General features: G+C 39.0%; 1 protein-coding gene and 1 long non-coding RNA gene across 2 annotated transcripts in view; both read right to left on the bottom strand.

The window, feature by feature from the left end:
* The window catches only part of LOC139182193 (uncharacterized), a 29,039-nt gene extending 24,152 nt beyond the window's left edge, over positions 1-4,887 (bottom strand). Inside the window, exon 1 of the long non-coding RNA XR_011565798.1 lies at positions 71-4,887. This is a non-coding gene — a long non-coding RNA (uncharacterized lncRNA). The remainder of the gene's footprint in view (positions 1-70) is intronic.
* CYYR1 (cysteine and tyrosine rich 1) overlaps positions 1-22,950 on the bottom strand; it is a 117,666-nt gene that overhangs the window by 71,945 nt on the left and 22,771 nt on the right. The window lies entirely within an intron of this gene.

Below are 22,950 nucleotides of genomic sequence, written 5' to 3'. Positions count from 1 at the left end.
TCCACACACTTGCAAAGAAACTGAGACTATTCCCATTTTACAAAATAGCTGTAATAGAAACACATCCTACCTGTAACTTTTATTACTTTCATCCATTCCTTTTTTGTTGCCCAATAAATTGTGGGAAGTTTGTCTGCTGACAATGCAACTGCTGAGGTGTAGCGCCTGTCAGAGCAGGGGAGCCCAGAGACAGCCTGGCCCAGAGGCACTGTCTCTGCTGGATAAAAGAATAAGACAGTTGAAAGGGGCTCTTTGCTGAGTGGGGACAAAAAGAGGGAGGAGGGAAGCTATGAGAGGAAAGGAGGCATTTCAGGTCAGAATAATTTTGCTCTAATAAAGATCAGTTCTGTTGAAGTTTTGTTTCTTCTATTCATTTGGATGGAGAGGGAACAGACTCATGAAACTTCTACAGTACCTCGCTTGATGGCTGTGGAGTGAGGTCAGTGAGTTTCCAACTAGGTTTGGTTACAGCCATCTCTAAAATCCAGGAGATGCTAATAATTTCATTTGTTTTGTCTGCAGTGGCTGTGTTGTGAGGGTTCTTTTCTCTGCATGTGCTGCCATGGTGAGTCAGTAGCCACTCTCAGATCCTGCCCTCCAAGGGCTGCCTCAGTTTCTCCATCAGGCTTAAGAGTCAAGTGAACTCTGAGGCACCTTCACTGAGGAACTTGTTTGTAACTTGCTTATCCAATAGACCACTGGTGGGTTGGTATATCTCCTTTGCCACACAAGACTTCAATTACCAGAGAAACATGAAGAAAAAGGCAGAAGTGATATATTCTTGAAAGCACTGTGGGTGTTAAGCCCTGCTTGGCTATTATGCTTTTAATAAATGGGTATATGTATAGTCTTTGTGAATTAAGAAATTATGTACATTATCAAAAGGAGGGAATGTCAAATTATAACATTTCGAAATTGGGTATGACAGGAACTTAAGACTTTTTTTGGGAAGTGTAAGTCACCTTAGTACATTTTAAGCACCATTTTCTCCATACTTCAGAGATTCTCATTTCAGAAAAGCATGGCAGGAGTCACTCTAATGTGACTAGAAAGGGCCTGAAGCTTTGCTTTTAAAATTCAATACTTAGGTAGAAAGAAAATGATAACTTTTTCCCTTTGATTTTTTGCCACTATTTTTATAACACTAGCAGCCCTGAGACACCAGAATGGAAATGGAGCTTCTTCTTGATGTCACCAGGGCACCACTAAATTGCAGGCCTTGAACTGGTTCTATTTTCATCTGCGCCTTGATCTTTATTTCTGCATTTTCCCCACACCACATAATTTCTGTATTCTACAGACTTATTCCCAGATTTCTGGATGCTACTTAAATGTGCTTCCTCATTCTGCTGAGCACCTATTATGTACTAGACCCAGACAGAGACACTGCACTCATGAAGTCAAGCAAAAGAGCCAAGAATTTGTAAGAGCAGGGACTTCCCTGAGGGTCTAATGGTTAAGACTCTGCACTCCCAAGGCAGGGGGCCTGGGTTAGTTTCCTGGGTAGGGAACTAGATTCCACATGATGCAAGCAAAGATCCCAGAGGGTGCAATGAAGATCCCACATGCTGCAACTAACACCCAACGTGGCAAAATTACAAAAAAGAAAAAAAAAAGTAATCGTAAGCTCGGGTTCATTGTAAATATTGTGAGGTAAAAATACAATGTGTAGGAGCATAAAGCTTGGGGACCTTACATGGTATCTGGATTTGGGAAGTGATGTTGGAGAGAATTGGAATGGGTGAACACAGTTAATTAGTTAAGGGAGGAGTACAGGAAAAGGTCTAGGGAGAGTTCATCAGATAAAATGGTATGTACTTGATATAGTACTATGTGCTTCTTTATTAATGCATCACGCAAAAAGCTTTAGAGTTATGTCTAATAACTGTTGAAATAATGATGGGTGTAAATACTCTTTCAAGATATATGCAGTGAGTTATGTGATAAGAAAATAACTGTGATTCCTGTTTGTGATGAAGTCACAGGTTCTGCTAATACTCCAAGGGTTTCTTGGCCACACTCAGAAATGACAGAAATGCTAACTCTCAGAGGTTGGGGAAACCAAAAATAAATTACTGTTCTCATTCATGTTCATAGACCCTCCGGTTAAAAATTCTTACAAGAGGTTTTTATTTTGGTATCACTTTTTTTGAAGAAGAAGAAGACAGTTTACAAATCTCTAACCTCAAGTATGCAGACCTGGTAGTATGCTTTTCAGGAGCCAGGTGAAGAACAGATCTCTGCAGTGGGAAGATTTTCCCATAATCCTTCTGTTGCAGCACAGTAACTCATCCTCCAATCTCAACTATACTGGCTGTCTCCAAACCCAGAGGCTGCAGATGAAACCTCTCCAAAAACTGACCCCAGGTTTTCTCCTGTTGAAGCAGGGGTGGAGAGGGGATATGGGGATCAACCTTCTCTTTTAAAGATATTCAGTCTACTCCCCAGTTTTGTGTCTCTCTCTCTCTTTTGCACACCTGCTTTTCAAGCACTAGTTGTTTCCAATCCCTGAGGATTTCTGTAGTTTTGTGTGGAAATGACTGGCTTTTGGCTTTCTGCCTCAACAGATTCAGGTCATTGCTTTCTCTAGTCTAAGCAGTTATCAGTGGTTAGACAATTCCCCAGATTTCAAAAATGTTACTTTGTTGTCTGCTGTCTTCTTTTTGTCCTTGTGAGGTTTTTTTTTCCTTCCTAATTTCTTTACTGTCATTGCTTTGTGAGGCTTCTGGAGGAAATAGACATTTGCATTCAATGCTGTATTATCAGAATCTTTGATGCATTCATAAATAGCATTTTATTATGTCTGGGATCCACATCTTTTTTTTTTCCTCCTCTCATAAGAGCGTATCTCCTTCTTTCTGATTTAATATAAAAGTAAGTGAGAAAACAAGGTTGATATGCAATGCCACTTTAAGAAGGTATCTCCTCCGTGTTTTAAGAAAATCATTTCTTTAAAGACATTTTCTTAGACTCTCTCCAGATGCTCTTAGCCTTTCTGCTTAAGACACTAGAATATGAGCTCCTCAAAGTCAACAACCAGGGAGTGGAGAGTTTCTACTTCCAGTAGAACGGTCAACTGGAGTATTTCCTATGGGTCCAACCTTACCACAGATAACAGCTATGAATGCTTAACAGAATATAAAAAGCAACTTCCTGAAGTCATTAGAGAGAAACTAAACACAGGCATAAGTTGGAAGACAGTCAAAACTTGCAAGAAGGAAATGGGGTTGGGTGTTTCCTGAGGATAAGATCTTTTGTTCAAGGGCATGCCCCAATCAGATTAAGCAAAGGAGCTAATTTTTAGATAGAAACCCTTGTAGTGTACCGATTTGAAGAACCAGAAGACAGAGTTTAGTACGATCAAAGTAGATGGAAAGTGAGGGAGAAATCAGGGAAAGGAGAAACTATGCGGGTAACAAAGACATTCAATTTTGCACATAAGTTGTGAGAAAAATCTCAGGATCGTATCTGAATCACACACGCATGGTTCAAACTAACAGCAGTCCAGCCACCGCTAAAAGAACTGAGCAGAGATGGTAGCGGCTACCCAGTGCATTGGTGACAAAAACTGGGACTTAAGTCTTGCCACGTTAACTATCTGATAAAACAAATAAACAAAACAAACAAACAGAAATCCACACAAGGGAATAACAGAATCCAATTTCCACCATGTATTTTTCACAATGTTCCAGATACACCTCAGATTACTAGGTACATAAGTCAAGAAGAAAGACAATCAAAGACATTAATCCTCAGATGACCCAGATGGTAGAATCAGCTAACAAGGATTTTAATGTTAACTATGACCAAGGAGGATACAAAGGAAAATATATTTGTAATGAATGAATAAACAGAAAATCTCAGCAGAGAGAGATTTTTTTATTAAAAAAAAAGAACCAAATAGAAATTCTAGAAACAAACAGAAAACTACAATATCCAAAACAAAAAATTCACTGGATGAGCTTAATAGCGTATTGCAAGTGAAAGAAAAGTCAGTGACTTTAAGATAACTCGGTCAAAACTATACAGTGTGGGGAATTGAGAAAAAGAAAGTCAGGGAAAAAATAGATTCTCAGTGATCTGCAAGGCTATATCAAAAGGTCTATATAGACAGAGTTTTAGAAAATGAGAGACAGAACTGAGTAAACCCAACATCTGAAGAGAGAATGGGCAAAATTTTACAGATTAAAAAAATTCAGGGAATTCTACATAGGATAGCTAGAAAAAAAAAATCCACCTTAGAAAGGTGAAAAACAATCTTAAAAGCATCCAGAGGAGAAAAGCATACTATATACACAGAAACAAAATACAAGTTACCGGTGACATCTCAGCAGAAAGTCTGGAGGCCAGGATACAATGATATAGCATCTTTAAAGTGCCAAATGAAAACAAATTGTCAACCCAGAATTCTCTCTGTAGCAAAAATACCTTTGAGGGATAAAGGTGGAATAAAGGCATTTTCAAATGAATAAAACAAAGATAATTATCCAGCAGACCTTCCTTAAAAGAAAAGCTAAAGGAAGTTCATTAAGTCAAAGGGAAATGATTCCAGGTAAAAATTCAGATTTTAACTTCTCTAAACTATTTATGATCTTTTAAAGTGAAATGATGCATGCACTGCATCTTATATAACAAACATGAAATCTATAGCACAAATTATAGACAGTAAAAAACTTGTAAGATTCCACTTAAAAAAAAACCCTAAAATATTGCAAAGTTATTATATTTAATGACATTAACTCCCAGCAGACTGAAAATCAAAGATGTACATTGTAATCTTTAGAACACCACTAAAATAATAATAAAAAGAGAGAACAATGTAATCGAATTCTAAAAATAATTTCAATTAATTCAAAATGAAGGAGAAGAGGATAGAGGAACACAGACAAAAATAAAACAAAGAGAAAGCTGATAAACCTAAATTCAACCACATCAATACTTAAAGTCAAATGGAGAGTAAACACTCCAATAAAAAGGCAGGGACGGTTAGAAGAGCTTAAAAGGCATGAAATATATGCTGTCTACATGGGAGATACTTTAAGTACAAAAATTCAGGTAGATGCATTCCGAATTCAAAGACTCACTGAAAGGATGTAAAGAAAATACGTAAGTTATTTCCATAATGTTAAAGGTCATTCAACAGGAAGACTTAACATTCACAAATGCGTTTGTACTTAGGAACAAAAAGAGTTTCAAAATCCACGAGACAAAAATTGGTAGAATTAAAGAGATGAAGTAACAAATCCACAGTTATGGTTGGAATTTTAACAACCTCTCTTGGCAATTAATATAGCAACTACATATAAAGTCAGGATAAAGACCATCTGAACAACACTGTCAACCACCTCGTCCACCTGACGTATATCGAACAGTACACCTAAGGAACACAGAAGGCACATTCTTTTCAAGTGCACCCATATATTCACCAAACAGGCCATATGTTAGGCCAAACACAAATCTCATTACAGCCCAAAATTTGAAATATTCTGGAGCGTGTTCTTCTACCAAAACAGAACTAAATTAGAAATCAATAATAATAAGATACTGAGTAAAACTCCAAATAGTTGAAATTTAAGAAACATACTTCTAAATAAATGAAATGATGAATCAAAAAAGGAATCTTAAAGGAAATCAGAACAGATTTTCACATGAATGATTATAAAAGTTCATAGCAGTATTTGTGGGATGTAACTATATACACGGCTTACAGGAAAACTTACACCTTTAAATGATTATATTAGAGAAGAGCTGACGTTAAATGATCTAAGCTCCTATTTTAAGAAGAGGAAAAGAAGAATAGTGCAAATATAAAATAAATAGGAGGAAATAACAAAGAACAGATAGGTATCAGTGACTTAGAAAACAAACAATAGATAACATCAACAAAGCCCAAAGTTGCTTCTTTGAAACTATTTATAAAATCAAGAAACCTCTAGATAAGGTAAACATTAAAAAAGAGAGGATGAATGAACAAGAATACAAATAAGCAATATTGCGAATAAGAGAGGATTTATCACTATAGATCCTAAGATATTAAAGAATAATAAGGGAATGTTGCGAACTTGGTAAAATTAAGTTTGAAGACATAGGTGGAATGAAAAAATTTTTTGAAAAATATAGAAGTGGGAATAGAAAATCTAAATAGTTTCATACCTATTTAAAATTGAAATCATTATCAAAAATATTTCCCTCAAAAGGACTCCAAACCCAGAAGACTTCATTGATGAATTCCAACCAGCATTTAAGGAAGAAATAAATCAATTTCACATTTTCTTTCAGAAAAGAGAGGGAAAAAAAGCACTTCATTGGCTGTTGTATGAAGTTCGTGTAACTGAGAACAAAATTGAAAACATTTACAAGGAAGTAAAATTATAGACCAAGATCCCTCACAAACATAAATGTAAAAATCCATAATAAAATCTTACCAAATTAAATTCAGAAATATATTTTATAAATTAAAACATCATTTACTAAATATGAATTCTTCCAGGACTTCAACGGTAGCATAAAATTGGAAAATCAGTCAATATAATTCATGTTACAAGAGAATTAAACATACGATCATTTTAATAGATGTTAAAAAAAGGGTGTTTGATGAAATTCAATCCCCAATGATTAGGAACAGTGCAGACTTTATCATTCTGACAAAGAGTGTCAACCAAAAAAATCATGTTTATGATAACTTAATGGAATATTTTTACTCCTAAGTTCCAGAATGAAGAAAGATGTCTACTTTAATTACTCATATTCAATATTTACAGGGAAATAAAGTAAGAAAAAGAAATAAAAGGCACACAGATCAGAAAGGAAGAAGTATAACTCTATTAGAAGATGACGTTGTTTTACCCAGAAAATCCTAACTAATTTATGAAATAATTAATAGGAGTACTAAGTGAATTAGCAAGATTGCACAAGGATGTATACACAATACCAATTATATTTATATACTAGCTGCAAACAGAAAACAAAATTAAAAACAATTCTTATGTATTCAAGCGTTAAGAAACAAATGACTACTTAAGAATGCATTTAACAAAGGCAAGAACTGAATCACGTTTACCTCTGTTTCCACAGCAACTAGCAGAGTTCCTGCCAAGGAACACATTTAATAAAATTTGTTGAAAAATGAAAGAACGTTTGTCTGCTATAACAGAGATTTAAACTGACATCTTAAATATGAGAAGTTCTTTTCTCCCTCATCTATCTGTCATGGTATAAGTTGATCAGAGATCAAAGGATGGTACCCTCATGTCAAAGGTCACACTCCTTCCTTCCCCCTCTGGAACTAAGCTACTTATGCATCGCAGCCAGAGCATATGTACTGAGGTCATGCTTCTAGCCTGTGCTCACACACCATGAGCTGTGTTAGTCACGTGGTCACACAGCTGCAAGGCAGGCTGCCAAACGTAGCGTTTATCTTGGGCAGACATGGTGCTCCATGAAAATTAAATAATAATTTTTATTTTTATAGCAAAAGACAGATTGAATATTAGAAGACAGCTAGTGGGTTTTGATGTACCCAGTCCCAAGCTGGCAGCAACCGTCAATAATCATTGCAATTACAATATTTTACTCTTCTTTTTTTCAAGACAGATTAAACTTTTATTAAAAAGAGAAGCATTAATACATATTTTTAAAACTTTTATTGGAGTAGAATTGCTTTACAATGTTGTGTTAGTTTCTACTGTACAGCAAAGTGAATCAACTTTACAGATACATATATTCTCTCTTTTTGTATTGCCTTCCCATTTAGGTCACCACAGAGCACTGAATAGAGTTCCCTGCGCTATACAGTCACTTCTCACTAGTTATCTATCTGAAACCTTTTTTATATACAGTATCAGTAGTGTATATATGTCAACCCCAGGCTCCCCATTCATCCCATTATCAACCCCTTTCCACCTTGGTATCCATACATTTGTCTCTCTAAGTCCGTGTCTCTGTTTCTGCCTTCTAAATAAGATCGTGGTCCATGGCATTTTTTTCAGATTCCACATGTATGTGTTAATACGCGATATTTGTTTTTCTCTTTCTGACTTGCTTCACTCTGCATTAGATTTATAACCAGCTCATTTGTTGGTTCCCAGGATGTCTTTTTCCTTTAAAAAAAAAATTATTTACTTATGTATGTATTTGGTTGCACTGGGTCTTCGTTGCTGGGCACAGGCTTTCTCCACCTGCGGGGAGCGGGGGCTACCCCTCCCTGTGGTACGTGGGCTTCCCATTGCGGTGACGTCTCTTGTTGCGGAGTGCAGGCTGTAGCACTTGGTTGCGGTTCCCGGGGTTCCCGGGGCTCTAGCACACAGGCACAATAGCTATGGCGCACAGGATTAGTTGCAGAGAGTATGGTGGGGGGTCTTCCCCGGCCAGGGATTGAACCTATGTTCCCTGCATTGGCAGGTGGATTCTTTACCACTGGGCCACCAGGGAAGACCCCACCCCCACCCAGGGTGTCTTAAGAACCGCATTAAGTTCCCTTTGCTCGACTTCTGAACTATTTCTGTTCCCTCTGCTCTTTCTTGATGAAAGCAGCTAGTCAAGCTGCCGTCCACTGCTTCTGTTCTCCCACAGCTGGTATAGTCTCCCGGCCAGCAGAGGTCCCTGTATCATGTTTGAAAGTTCCTGATGTTCACAGAACCAGCTTGGGAGATGCCCTCTTGATCTGGCCAGGGAGTACACTTTTTATACACTTGATGTTGCTTCAAATTGAGAAAAGAGTGATTCCTCCTTCAGAGGCTGCTTTTAGTCCAAGAAACCAGAGGAAAACTTTTTACTGTTCTTAAAGTTTGAAATCACCAATAGGTGTAGCGCTCACGTCTACCAATGCATCGGCTAGAGTTCAAACAAAGTTCTCCTTAGCTGCAGTTTTTAACTGAGTTATGTACAAATTATCAATCATTAATTGACATCCAAAAATATATACTTACAAGACCCACTGCTAAATGCAGAGCACTTAGAAAACTAAAAACCTACACTGACCAGGATTTATGAATTACATGTCAAAACAGAAATAAGATTTGTGCCTGATCAAACAGTAGATTTTAGCATACGGACTCATAAATCAGTCACTTGAATCCTAACGGCAATAAAAGAATTTATAAATCAAGACTTATTTAGGATTTATTAGCAAAATGTCTATCGTAAGAATGCCATGTTTATAAATCTCTTTCCTGACTTACAAAACTAAATTTTATAAACTCATCAAAGTGAAAGTTGCTCAGCCATGTCTGACTCTTTGTGATTCCCTGGACTGTAGCCTGCCAGGCTCCTCTGTCCATGGAATTCTCCAGGCCAGAATACTGGAAAGCCGTTCCCTTTTCCAGGGAATCTTCCCAAGCCAGGGATCGAACCCAGGTTCCCCACATTGCAGGTGGATTCTTTACCATCTGAGCCACCAGGGAAGCCCGTGGTCCTTCTCTAATGACAGTTTTGGTGAGTAGACATTTTGAGTTACGCTGGTGATGCTTAGGACACACTGATTAATGATAATATCAGAAAGATAATTTTATTAAAATTGTTTAACATTATTTAAATAAATTTAAAGAATACATTTATAATTAAAACACAAAATTCTATCTATATTTTTTTACTTTACAGAGATGTGAATGCTCTTGAGTTTGAATACTTAGAGAATAAGATAAACTACACTTTAAAAATTGCATAAAAAGTAGTTTAAACACCAAAATCGTTTCTCTACTATAAATCCTGGAATATTACTCAGCCATAAAAATGAATTCTGCCATTTGCAACAACATGGATGGACCTAGAGGGTATTCTGCTTAGAGAAATAAGTGAGAGAAAGACATTGGCTTGCATTAATTTAGCTACACATGGACATGACTAGGAATCACCTAAAATATACACTAAACTTAGACTAAATGCATCCTCAGTTCCATGTCTCCAATCTGGAACCCCCAAATGGTACAGCTATTCCAAAGTCCCTGATGGTGAAGAAACTGAAGGGGAAAGAGATTGTGGTTTTAAAAGAGGCAGTCAAAATATCATACTTTGTGTTACAAACATGCAGGACCATGTGAGTGCACCTCTTAGATACAACGTAGGGGCCCTGCAAGATAAGAGTCCAGAGGAGAAAGCTTCATTAACATCACAATAGATTCTACTGTGTGTAGAGTAGTCCAGCAACAATTATGGATGAGTACTCAGAAAATAACTTGTTCAGCTCCAGGAGGAAGCTCATTGTGGCCTGAGGCTGCCTCAGAGGATATTAAAAAGGCACAAACACAATCTGGTGGAAATACCAGCTTCCCAGTGTGAAGACAAGGCAGATGGTAGGGGAACCTGCAGGTGTCAAAAGCTGAGTAAGGCTGAGGGTGCAACTTTGGGGGTTAAGGAGCCTCAAGTGTGAGCACTCATTTTTATTTTTCTTAAAATAGCACAGAAAGGACCCAGCCTGTGCAGCATCTAAACTAAGGGTCTTATCCTTTCCGGCTGAAGACTGTAATTCTATTCTGACTTTTTTTGGACTCCCTCTGCCAATGAAAAAATCATGTGTCAACCAACAGAGCTTCCCTGTTGCACTAATACCATGCCTGATTTGCCTATCACATATGAGATAACTGATGTGATGGAAGCACACACTGGAGAAGAGTAGATGGTAGCCGATAACTACTGGGGCTTCCCTTTGGCTCAGTGGAAAAGAAACTGCCCCCCTAGCAGGAGATGCCAGTTTAATCCCTGGGTGGGGAAGATTCCCCTGGAGGAGGGCATGGCAACCCACTCCAGTATTCTTGCCTGGAAAATCCCATGGCCAGAGGAGCCTGGTGGGTTACATAGGGTCGCAAAGAGTCAGACGCAATTTAGTGACTGAGCTCGCATGCACACATGCAGTAACTACTGAGCACCAGCTATTGTTCTAAAATGGTTCCTAAGTATTAACTAATTTATTTTCTGTAGCCACTTACGGGACAGATTCTAATGGTCTCATCCTTTTACCACTCTATTTTTGGTTATGCTAAAAGCTTTGTAATTTGACTGTCCATGGCTCACTGAGAACTCATTGATCTCCCCCCATATTCAATTACTTTGATCAAACATAAATTTTATAGGACTTTAAGACTCCTGAATATATTCACCACAGTCACATGAAATAACCCTTTATATGTCTATGCATGTGTGAAAAATTTATAGTTTATGAAATTACAGTTATATCTCTTAATTTGATTACTAAACAGGATAATAGGTGAGGCTTTCCAGGTGGCACTAGCAGTAAAGAACCCGCCTGCCAATGCAGGAGACATAGCAGAGGCGGGTTCGATCAGTGGGTCAGAAAAATTCCCTGGAGAAGGTCATGGCAACCCACTCCAGTATTCTTGCCTGGAGAATCTCATGGACAGAGGAGCCTGGTGGGCTACAGTCCATAGGGTTGCAAAGTGTTGGACATGACTGAAGCAACTTAGCACACGCGAAAATAGAATAATAAGAGTTCAAAAAGGGAAAATTTGGGGGGGCATGGTTTATTTAGACTAGTGTGGTCCGTGGGCCATTTGTTCTAGAATTTCCTAGTGGGAGGTGGTTAAAAAAAATATGTTTACTGCCCCTATTTGGACCAACTGTACCTGAATTTATAGATTACATTCTGAGAAAATGGATTTTTGGCAAGCACTCCTGGGTGATTATAATGCGTACAAAGTTTCGAAACCCCTAATTTAAACTAATTTAAATGCTGTGAAATCTCTACTTTCCAGTGATCAAACATAACTAATGTCTGATACTTATAATCGCAAGATATTTAAAAGTTTGAATGTGATTTAAGAAATGAATAAATGTTTTTGTTTCTTGTATGCTAATGTAGGCTTAAAAGCGGTATTTGAAATAAATGATGCAGTGCAGGAAGAAAAAAAACTACAAGATTCGGCAGATCTTTAAATCAGATCATCGATTAATTGAAACACCTGGGAGGTTAGTCTTCTTAATAACATAATCTGAAAAGCAGAACAGATTTTACTGGCTTTGGATTAATCGTTTCAGGGTAAGCTCTTTTCCCTTGTGAACGACTTCCTGTCTGCACCCAGAAAGGAGTGAATTTTGGGGTCTTGCATTCTGACTAAGCTCTCCCTTCTCATAAATATTTAGATTAGAAGAAAAAAACCAGGATCATTCTTTTAAAAACCTCAATGAATTTTTAAAAATGTATAAACATAGTTGGAAAAGCCTGCCAGTGATTAAAGGGTCTCAAATGTAATATTACATTCCTTTCCCTTTCCAAATTCTCTTCCACATTTCAAGAGACAATATATTTGTCTTAGTAAATCTAAGTTAAGATTAATTATTTTAGTAATTTTCATCACAATATTTAATTATCTACAAGTTTTCTGTTGCTCCTAACTTTGTCTTTATTCTCTGTCACCTACAGGGCACACTCTCCTTCCTGCAAGTTAAATTAATATTTCTACCATCACTGCAGTGGCTTTTTGGTGCCATTTGTGTGGGCCATTTCCTTAAAGATCTCATTTCCTAGTTGAGGTGTTTACACATAAAAATGCCACAGACTGTCAAGTTCCAGATTGGTTTAAAATTAGAATAGAGTAAATATAAGCTTCCAAGCTATTGTCTGTAATTCACTGACATGACTCATAATGAAAAATGAAGAAAAAGAAAACGTAAATAATTTCACTTAACCATCCATGTAAATCAATGTACACATATTGTTATTCTTCCCTTTGGAGGTTAGTTTCAACAAAGAAAATTAGTTTTTTTTTTTTATTGCTACTTATAAAAGCCAAATATCAAAATTTTAATCTCTCCTTTTGATTTTTATGCCTTCTGTGGGCTGTGGTTTCAATGCGAATTTCATTTCCAAAGCCTCTGTGGGGATGTCTGGACCTGTCCCATGTGGACACCACTCAACTATCAATCTAGGTCTTGGGTGGCTGTATATCCTGTATTCGATTCTTAAGGTCAGTGGTGTACTGTTTAGGATCAGCTCCATTCATGTGCAATCTGAGATGAGCCCAGGGGTTCACAGGCAACTTTAGGGGTCATGTCCTTGAGTTCTTCTATCTTGATGGTCTCCCTAGTACTATCTGGTTCCCTGGGGCCATATTTTGCCGTCTTCTGGTCAGAAAGATGGACTTTATTTACTCTGCTTTTTTGCATACTTACACAAATGGGCTCATTTCCAGGGTTGAACAGTAGAAAGGGAAAGAAAAAAAAAAGCAATGGGGATTCACTCTATCCTTCTGGTATTACATCATTCTGATCAGGAAGGAAGCCTTCTATTCTTAGACTTGCAGGCTCCTGTCAGGTCCTATTGCTGCCATTGCTCCAGCAACCAGAAGATCACTTAGAAACTGCTCAAGAGAACAAAGAAAAACACTGGGAGACTTCCACCACCGTCTGTGACCATAAAGAGACCTAGCTTCTTTCTCTAGAACTAGAGAGATTCCTTGTATCTCTCTCTGTTCATGTCTTGCAGCCTACTTATGTACTCTGGGCTATGTTTGTTGCTGTTCTTTAGTTGTTCAGTCGTGTCCGACTCTTTGCAACCCCATAGACGGTAGCCCTCCAGGCCCCTCTGTCTATGGGATTTCCCAGGCAAGAATATTGGAGTGGGTTACCATTTCCTTCTCCAGGGGATCTTCCTGACCCAGGGGACAAATCTGTGTCCCCTGCATTGGCAGGTGGATTCTTTACTGCTAAGCCACCAGGGAAGCCAGACTAAATGAGGGGAGCGGGGGAACAACCTGGTAAACTCATAGCTAGTTTGGTATCACTTTGAACTTTGGTTTTGTTCCTTAATCTTCATATGCTATGGTTCTTCATCTACCTGAAATACCTTTTCCCTACATTATATCCAAGTTCTAGAGCTGCATTCAGTGGGAGGCAGAGAGTGGAGTGTGCTCTCTGTGTGGACCAGAACTGGAACCATTGTTCCCAGTGAAAGGTAATGAGACAAAAACAATTTTACCATGAACACAGAGCAAATGTATAATAAGCTTAAGTTGTTTAAAACCAACAAGCTGAATAAAAGGAAACTCATTTTAGAACTGATAGACCTCAGCTGATCCTTGCTATGATCAATGACTTTGTATTCAGCATGCCATCTGGCATTTATTTGCTAGCACTGAAAATACTTTCAGTCTGGCAATTGTTACAAAATGTAGGTTATGTACAATACCATCAGAGATAAGTTTTTGCCCTTTTCATTCTTATATGTTTTATAAGCACTGACATATTGACAGAATTGCTGATTAACAATTTAAAAAAATGTCTAATCAGGGCAAGTGTAAATTTTTGCATGAGATATTGTTGTTAGTTGCTCAGTCATATCCGGCTCTTTGTGACACTATGGACTGTAGCCCACCAGGCTCCTCTGTCTATGAAATTTCCCAGGCAAGATTACTGGAGCAGGTTGCCATTTCCTTCTCCATTTTACATGCAAAGGCATTCTCAAATCTAGAGACTACTGTGACCAGTCCACTGAAATGGCTGTCAGTTAGGATACTGTTTTGTGCATTAATTATTGACATGTTATCAATAGAGATGATGGGGAAAGACCCTGATGTTGAGAAAGATTGAGGGAAAGAGACAGGGATGACAGAGGATGAGATGGTTGGGTGGCATCACTGACTCAATGGACATGAGTTTGAGCAAACTCAGGGAGACAGTGAAGGACAGGGAATCTTGGCGTGCTGCAGTGCATGGGATTGCAGAGTTGAATGTGACTTAGACTGAACAACAATAGAGATGAGACAGCCACATGTGCAATATATATTCCTGAAAAGTTATGAATAAAATGGGACTTCCCTGGTGGTTCAGATAATAAAGAATCTGCCTGCAATGCAGGGTACTCAGGTTCGATCCCTGGGTCAGGAAGATCCCCTGGAGAAGGAAATGGCTACCCACTCTCGTAGTCTTACCTGAGAAATCCCATGGGCAAAGGAGTAGGGTGGGCTACAGTCCATGCGGTCGCAAAGAGTTGGACAGGACTGAGTGACTAACACTTTTCACTCACCCCAATAAAGTAAATTATGCAAAGGAAATCAACTGAAACTCTGTAACGAATCCTTTTGTAGAGCAAAATCATTGCCCTCTGATTTTGACATTACATATATGGTATTTTCATAAACCTGATTTATATATTTTTATTTAAACCTGATTACCCTGTTTTGGGTCAGCTTCTCTAATTCTCAGGTCAGGCTGGGGTAGCATGGCATATTCGCTACTTAATGCACATGACTTTGGGGCTGTCTGTTGCTTACTGCAACTGCTGGGCAGCAGGATCGAGTACTTAATTAGCTGCCTTTGCAGTTATCAGACTGCAATCACATTTGATTAAGAAGGCTGTTTATTTCACTCAAAGCTGAGAAAGCTCTCCTGAGGAGAGACGCCCATGTTTTAGCCGAGAGGACCAGGAAGATAGCCTCACACGTGAAGGGTCCCTCTGCAACTCAGCCACGGGCTTACTGAATGACCTTGGAGAAGTCGTTTTGTTTCCCATCTTCTCCCTCTTTCCCCACACACCAAATGTTTTCAAACCACAGTGTTTTCATTAATGACAGGAGCATAATTCAAAGCTCTTCTAAGTACTTTTATGTGCAAATATATCCTTCCATCTAATTCTGTGAGATAGGCAAGTTGTTACTATTATTCCCTCTTTACAAATTAACAGAGGTTCAATGATATTAGAAGAATAAAATTTACACAGCATGAAAGAAGAGGAGCTCCAACCCAATTTGGTGAATCCAAACTTTCTCAGCTGTTCTTCTACACCCCTTATTTTTAAAACTACTATTAATTAAGAACAGAATCATGGAGAGTTGTTTCCTGTTTAATTTCACCTGACAGAGGGCAAGAAAGTCAATTTACTTAATATAGGCTGGGTACAGCTTGAGATTGAAACTGGAAAGAAGAGTCCTCACCATGTATTTGATAATATAAATTCAAATATTTCCCTACATGCAGTATGTTGGAACTTGACCTTGTATTATTCCTGGTGTTTTTAAAGGAAGTCTTGTTTCACATGTATGGTTGCTCCTTTGCAACCATGGTAGCACTTATTTTTTTGCAAAATGAAGCACAAAAAGATAGTCTGTTTACCTTTTTGACAGTATGAATTCCTACTGAGTATGTTTGAAGTAATTTGTCATGTTTTTCTCTATTTCAGTCAGATTTGTGCAAAGGCATAGATAGAAAAGCATTTTTCTTGTTACCTGTAAGACTTTCTTTTTTCTCTTTCCTTAAGAATGAATATCTAAACTACAAATTCTATTTATCCCTGAGTTACTGGGGGTTAAATACCCAAGGCTTTCACCCATGGCACCTTCTGCTGGAATCCTATTACATTTTATGAGGTTATCATCTGCCTCTGAAATTTTCATTAGTTATGGGTGTGTTCATCCTAACATTTGGCAATGGAGAGACAGCTGAAAGATAGTGTGCTCAGGCCAGCAGCTGCCTGCCGGAATTCTTCCAATATAAGGGAATAAAAATCACTGTGTACGCATAATTCTTGCCTCCTCAATTTTATCATTAAACATTCTGTCTCCAACAATTATGCAAGTGAAGAGTTGTACAGGAGCCTGTTGCCTTTAAAGTCACAGACTGACAGATCATACTGTCTCATGGATAGATAGAACACATTCAAATATGTGAATTGTGCAAAAGCAGATCTGGACGGGAGGTAGGTAGGACCAAAGCTAGACCTCCTATTATATGCTTGAGTCAGCATTTAGAGCAAAGCACCTTCTACCTTTGGGTTCCAGACATTTTGCAGTGGAGTCATTTTTCAATTTTTTCCATCGAAGCACTGAGCATTGATAGAGCACATTAAAATATGTGCTCTACAATGAAACCCAGTGGTCATGTATGGATGTGAGAGCTGGACTATAAAGAAAGCTGAGGGCTGAAGAATTGATGCTTTTGAACTGTGGTGTTGGAGAAGACTCTTGAGAGTCCCTTGGACTGCAAGGAGATCCAACCAGTCCATCCTAAAGGAGATCAGTCCTGGGTGTTCATTGGAAGGACTGATGTTGAAGCTGAAACTCCAATACTTTGACTACCTGATGCGAAGAACTGACTCATTTGAAAAGACCCTGATGCCAGGAAAGATTGAGGGCAGGAGAAGAAAGGGATGACAGAGGATGAGATGGTTGGATGGCATCACCGACTCGATGGACATGGGTTTGGGTAAACTCCGGGAGTTGGTGATGAACAGGGAGGCCTGGCGTGCTGCGGCTCATGGGGTCACAGAGTTGGACACGACTGAGCGACTGAACTGAACAATGAAACATGACAAGAAGTTAAATCACTCTAATCAAATTGGCTTTTGAGTTCTAATTCCTATCATCTGATTATAATTTATCATAAACAGTGTGATAAGGGTAATGGCCAACTCCCTAGAATCACTCCTTTTATTTTGTACTGATAGCTGATTTGTTCTCCATGAAAGAAATTCTATGAAATCAATAACATATTTGGATTATGATCTGATTCTTCTAAGAAAATATTTATCTAAATATATTTATTTAGAATTCACATAATATCAGCTTTTTCATGCTTCAGTGGAGGATAACTTGTGTCCACAATGATCCACTCCAGATCATTAGTTGGTCAGGCCCTGTACCTTCAGTGGCTAATTGGCCAACTTCCTGTCCTCTTGGAGTCTAGAGTGTGGAAGAGCAAACAGTTCATTTACGAACTTGAATGCAGTGATAAATAATAGCAAGGTAAAGAAAGGATACAATTATGGCAGCATATTGGAGGGAATTTAATCCAGATTGAGGGTAGGAAAAGACTCCCACCAAAATATGATATTTAGATTTTCATTAGGTCTCATAGTAATAAGTAATTTTCATTTATTCCATCTTGAAATCCTCAATTCTGCACCAACCAATGGGAAGTAGTTGAAAAATGTCAGGTACAGGTAGTTCTTTTTATATATTTTTATTTGGAGGAAAATTGCTTTACAATGCTGTGATGGTTTCTTCCATCAGTTCAGTTCAGTCGCTCAGTTGTGTCTGATTCTTTGCGACCCCATGGACTGCAGCATGCCAGGCCTCCCTGTCCATCATCAATTCCGGGAGCTTACTCAAACTCATTTCCATCAAGTCGGTGATGCTGTCCAACCATCTCATCCTCTGTTGTTCCCTTCTCCTCCCGCCTTCAATCTTTCCCAGCATCAGGGTGTTTTCCAACAAGTCAGTTCTTCATATCAGGTGGCCAAAGTATTGCAGTTTCAGCTTCAGCATCAGTCCTTCCAATGAATATTCAGGATTGATTTCCTTCAGCTTTGATTGGCTTGATGTCCTTGCAGTCCAAGGGACTTTCAAGAATCTTCTCCAACACCACAGTTCAAAAGCATCAATTTTTCAGTGCTCAGCTTCCTTTATGGTCCAACTCTCACATCTATACATGACTATTGGAAAAACCATAGCTTTAACTAGATGGACCTTTGTCTGTAAAATAATGTCTCTGCTTTTTAATATGCTCTCGAGGTTTGTCGTAGCTTTTCTTCCAAGGAGCAAGCATCTGTTAATTTCATGGCTGCAGTCACCATCTGCAGTGGTTTTGGAGCCCAAGGAAATAAAGTCTCTCACTGTATCCATTGTTTCCCCATCTATTTGCCATGAAGTGATGGGACCAGATGCCATGATCTTTGTTTTTTTGAATGTTGAGTTTTAAGCCAGCTTTTTCACTCTCCTCTTTCACCTTCATCAAGAAGCTTTTCAGTTTCTCTTCGCTTTCTGCCATGAAGGTGGTCTCATCTGTGTATCTGAGGTTATTGATATTTCTCCTGGTGATTTTGATTCCAGCTTGTGCTTCATCCAGCCTGGCATTTTGCATGATGTACTCTGCATATAAGTTAAATAAGCAGGGTGACAATATACAGCCTTGAAGTGCTCCTTTCCCAATTTGGAACCAGTGCATTGTTCCATGTCCGGTTCTAACTGTTGCTTCTTGACCTGCACACAGATTTCTCAGGAGGAAGGTCAGGTGGTCTGGTATTCCAATCTCTTTAAGAAATTTTCCAGTCTGTTGTGATCCCCAAAGTCAAAGGCTTTGGCATAGTCAATAAAGCAGAAATAGATGTTTTTCTGAAACTCTCTTGCTTTTTCTACGATCCAACGGATGTTGGCAATTTGATCTCTGGTTTCTCTGCCTTTTCTAAATCCAGTTTGAACATCAGGAAGTTCTCAGTTCACATACTTTTGAAGCCCAGCTTGGAGAATTTTGAGCATTACTTTGCTAGCGTGTGAGATGAGTCAATTGTGTGGTAGTTTGAACATTCTTTAGCATTGCCTTTCTTTGGGGTTGGAATGAAAACTGACCTTTTCCAGTCCTGTGGCCACTGCTGAGTTTTCCAAATTTGCTGGCATATTGAGTGCAGCACTTCAACAGCATCTTTTATTACTTGAAATAGCTCATCTGGAATTCTATCACCTCCACTAGCTTTGTTCACAGTGATGCTTCCTAAGGCCCACTTGACTTCACATTCCAGGATGTCTGCCTCTAGGTGAGTGATCACACCATCGTGGTTATCTGGGTCATGAAGATCTTTATTGTATAGTTCTTCTGTGCATTCTTGCCACCTCTTTTAGGTCCATACCATTTCTGTCCTTTATTGCGGTCATATTTGCATGAAATTTTCCCTTGGTATCTCTAATTTTCTTGAAGAGATCTCTAGTCTTTCCCATTCTATTGTTTTCCTCTATTTCTTTGCATTGATCTGAGGAAGGCATTCTTACCTCTCCTGCTATTCTTTGGAACTGTGCATTCAGATGGGTATATCTTTCCTTTTCTCTTTTGCCTTTAGCTTCTCTTCTTTACTCAGCTATTTGTAAAGCCTCCTCAGACAATCATTTTGTCTTTTTGCATTTCTTTTTCTTGAGAATGGTCCCCATAACTGCCTCCTGTAGAATGTCATGAACCTCTGTCCATAGTTCTTCAGGCACTCTATCAGATCTAATCCCTTAATCTATTTGTCACTTCCACTGCATAATCATAAGGGATTTGTGAATCAGTCATATTTATATGTACAAATGCCCTCCCTCCTGAGCCTCCTTTCCCTGTCCCCATTTCAGCCCTCTAGGTCATCACAGAGCGCCAGGTTGGGTTCCCTGCGGTATGCGGCAACTTCCCATCAGCTATCTAGTTTGCACATGGTAGTGAATACATGTCAATGCTACTTTCTCGTTTCACTGCACCCTCTATTTCCCCTACTGTATCCCCAAGTCTGCTCTCTACATTTTCTTCTCCATTCCTTCCCTTCAAATAGGTTCATCAGTACCACTTTTCTAGATTCCACATATACATATTAATATATCATTGGAGCTGGAGGAATCAACCTTCCTGACTTCAGACTATACTTCAAAGCTACAGTCATCAAGACAAGATGGTACTGGTACACAAACATAAATAGAGACCAATGGAACAAGATAGACAGTCCAATGATAAACATACACCTATAGGAACTTAGAGGAGGCAAGAATATACAATGAAGAAAAGAGAGACTCTTCAACAAGTCATGCTGTGAAAACTGGACAACTACATGTAAAAGAATGAAACTAGAACACTTCCCAACATCATACACAAAAATAAACTCAAAATGGATTAAAGACTTAAATGCTCTCACAGGTAGTTTTAAATGCCAGCTAGCTGTGTGAAATTAGATAAACTACTTAACTCTGAGTCTCAATGCCTTCATCTGTATAGACAGGAACCCAGGTCATGAGGGCTATTCTGAAGATTAATAAACTAATATATTTTAAGCTTCTGGGACAGAGATTGCATTAAATAAATGATAGTTCCTTTCACTCTAGTAATTTCTCCCACCACAAAAGACTCTTTCTCTTATAAAATACAACTTTGATTTCTATCTAGTGAAAGTGGCCCCTACTTGGAATTTATGACCGGCTATGATTTGTTTTTGGCACATTCCCATGGATGAAAAAATAAAGATGCATCCTCACATAAACTGCTTTGTGATGGCAATATATTCAATTCAGGATGAACTGAGATATCACAAATCCTATCTTTTACATAATATAAAACACAAAAAGAATATAAAAGAAAATTAAGGTATTCACTGTCCCACTACCATGGAAGGTGAATTCAGGTTGACAAAGGACAGATCAATTTTGGTAGTGAAGGAGTTCTGAAGGGATGAAGAACAAACACTTTTAGGGAACCTGAAATAGATGCAGAATGCTTTTCAGGAGGCTAATGGAATGTAAAAGGGGAGAAATGCAGTGTATTCCTGAATTTTCATGGGTTGGTTTGCTGTTCTCTTTCTCCAGGGAGGGGAGAGGAGCTGGAGGTTGAGTTCAATCATCTATGGTCAGTGATATAATCAATCATGTCTGTCTAATGAAGCCTTCATGAAACTCCAAAAGGATAGGGTTCCGAGAGCTACCTGGGTTGAAGATTTGGGAAGAGGGACACACCTGAAGAGGGTATGGAAGCTTCTGTCCCTTTCTCTGCACCTTGTCCTATGTAGCTCTTTCATCTGACTGTTCCTGAGTTGTGCTGTGTGTGTTCAGTTGTGTTGTCATGTTCGACTCTTTGCAACTCCATGAACTATAGCCCCCAGGCTCCTCTGCCCATGAGATTTTCCAGGCAAAAACACTGGAGAGGGTTGGGTTGCCATTTCCTTCTCCAAGGGATCTTCCTAACACATGGATCAAACCAGAGTCTCCTGCATTGCAGCAGATTCTTTACTACTAAGCCACCTGGGAAGCTCATTTCCCAGGAGTTACATTGTTTAATTCCAGTAAGTAAAATGTTTCTCTGAGTTCTGTGAGTACTCCAGAAAATTAATCAAACCCAAGGGTCTTTGGAACCTCTAATCTACAGTTCAGAGCCTTAGGTGACAACCTGGACTTGCAGATGGTGGCTAAAATTGGGGAATAGGGGAACAGTCATGTAGGACTGGACACTTAACCTGTGGATCTGATGCTGTCCCAAGGTCCACAGTGTCAGAACTGAGTTAACTGCTTGTGGTGTTGGAAAACCCACACCATGGAAGTGGTCTTGAAATTGCAGGCAGCTACTCACTCCAGAATTCTTGGGCTTCCCTGGTGGCTCAGGTGATAAAGAATCCGCCTGCAATGTGGGAGACTGGGTTTGATTTCTGGGTTGGAATGATCCTCTGGAGGAGGGCATGGCAACCCCCTCAGTTTTCTTCCAGGATTCTGGAGAATCCCCATGGACAGAGGAGCCTCGTGTGCTAGTCCATGGGATTGCAAAGAGTTGGACACGACTGAACAACTAAGCACAGGCAATCTCTTACTGTTCTCATCAAACTTTGTCTTTGCTTTCCTTCTTTTAATCATAAAGGTTTTTAAAAATAAAAGAATTACAGATACTAGTATAAAAAACCTACATACTCGCTATATACACTTATTCCATGTTAATAATTTATAATACATTTCAGATTTGTAATTTTTAATAAATTGCATACTTTATTAGAGTGATAAAATATTAGAGTTGAAGGCCATCCTACTCTTCTGCCTAAGGTGACCAACTTGTCCCAGGACTTTCCCAACTGTAGCACTGAAAGTCTTACACCCAGGAAACCCCTCCGTTCTGGGCAATCCCAAAAATCATCTGTACTTGTCTCAGTTCAGTTCAGTTCAGTTGCTCAGTCATGTCTGACTGTTTGTGACCCCACGGACTGCAGCATGCCAGGCTTCCCTGGCATGGTCCATCACCAAATCCCGGAGCTTGCTCAAACTCATGTCCATCAAGTCAGTGATGCCATCCAGCCATCTCATCCTCTGTTGTCCCCTTTTTCTCCTGCCCTCAATCTTTCCCAGCATCAGGGTCTTTTCAAATGAGTCAGTTCTTCATATCAAGTGGCCAAAGGATTGGAGCTTCAGCCTCAGCATCAGTCCTTCCATTGAACATTCAGGACTTAATTCCTTTAGGACTGACTGGTTTGATCTTGCAGTCCAAGGAACTCTCAAGAGTCTTCTCCAACACCACAGTTCA

Source organism: Bos indicus, chromosome 1 (genome assembly GCF_029378745.1).
Source record: "Bos indicus isolate NIAB-ARS_2022 breed Sahiwal x Tharparkar chromosome 1, NIAB-ARS_B.indTharparkar_mat_pri_1.0, whole genome shotgun sequence".
Classification (NCBI taxonomy): Eukaryota; Metazoa; Chordata; class Mammalia; order Artiodactyla; family Bovidae; genus Bos; species Bos indicus.
Note: the sequence above shows the minus strand (reverse complement) of the source record. Positions and strands in the feature narration are given on the sequence as shown.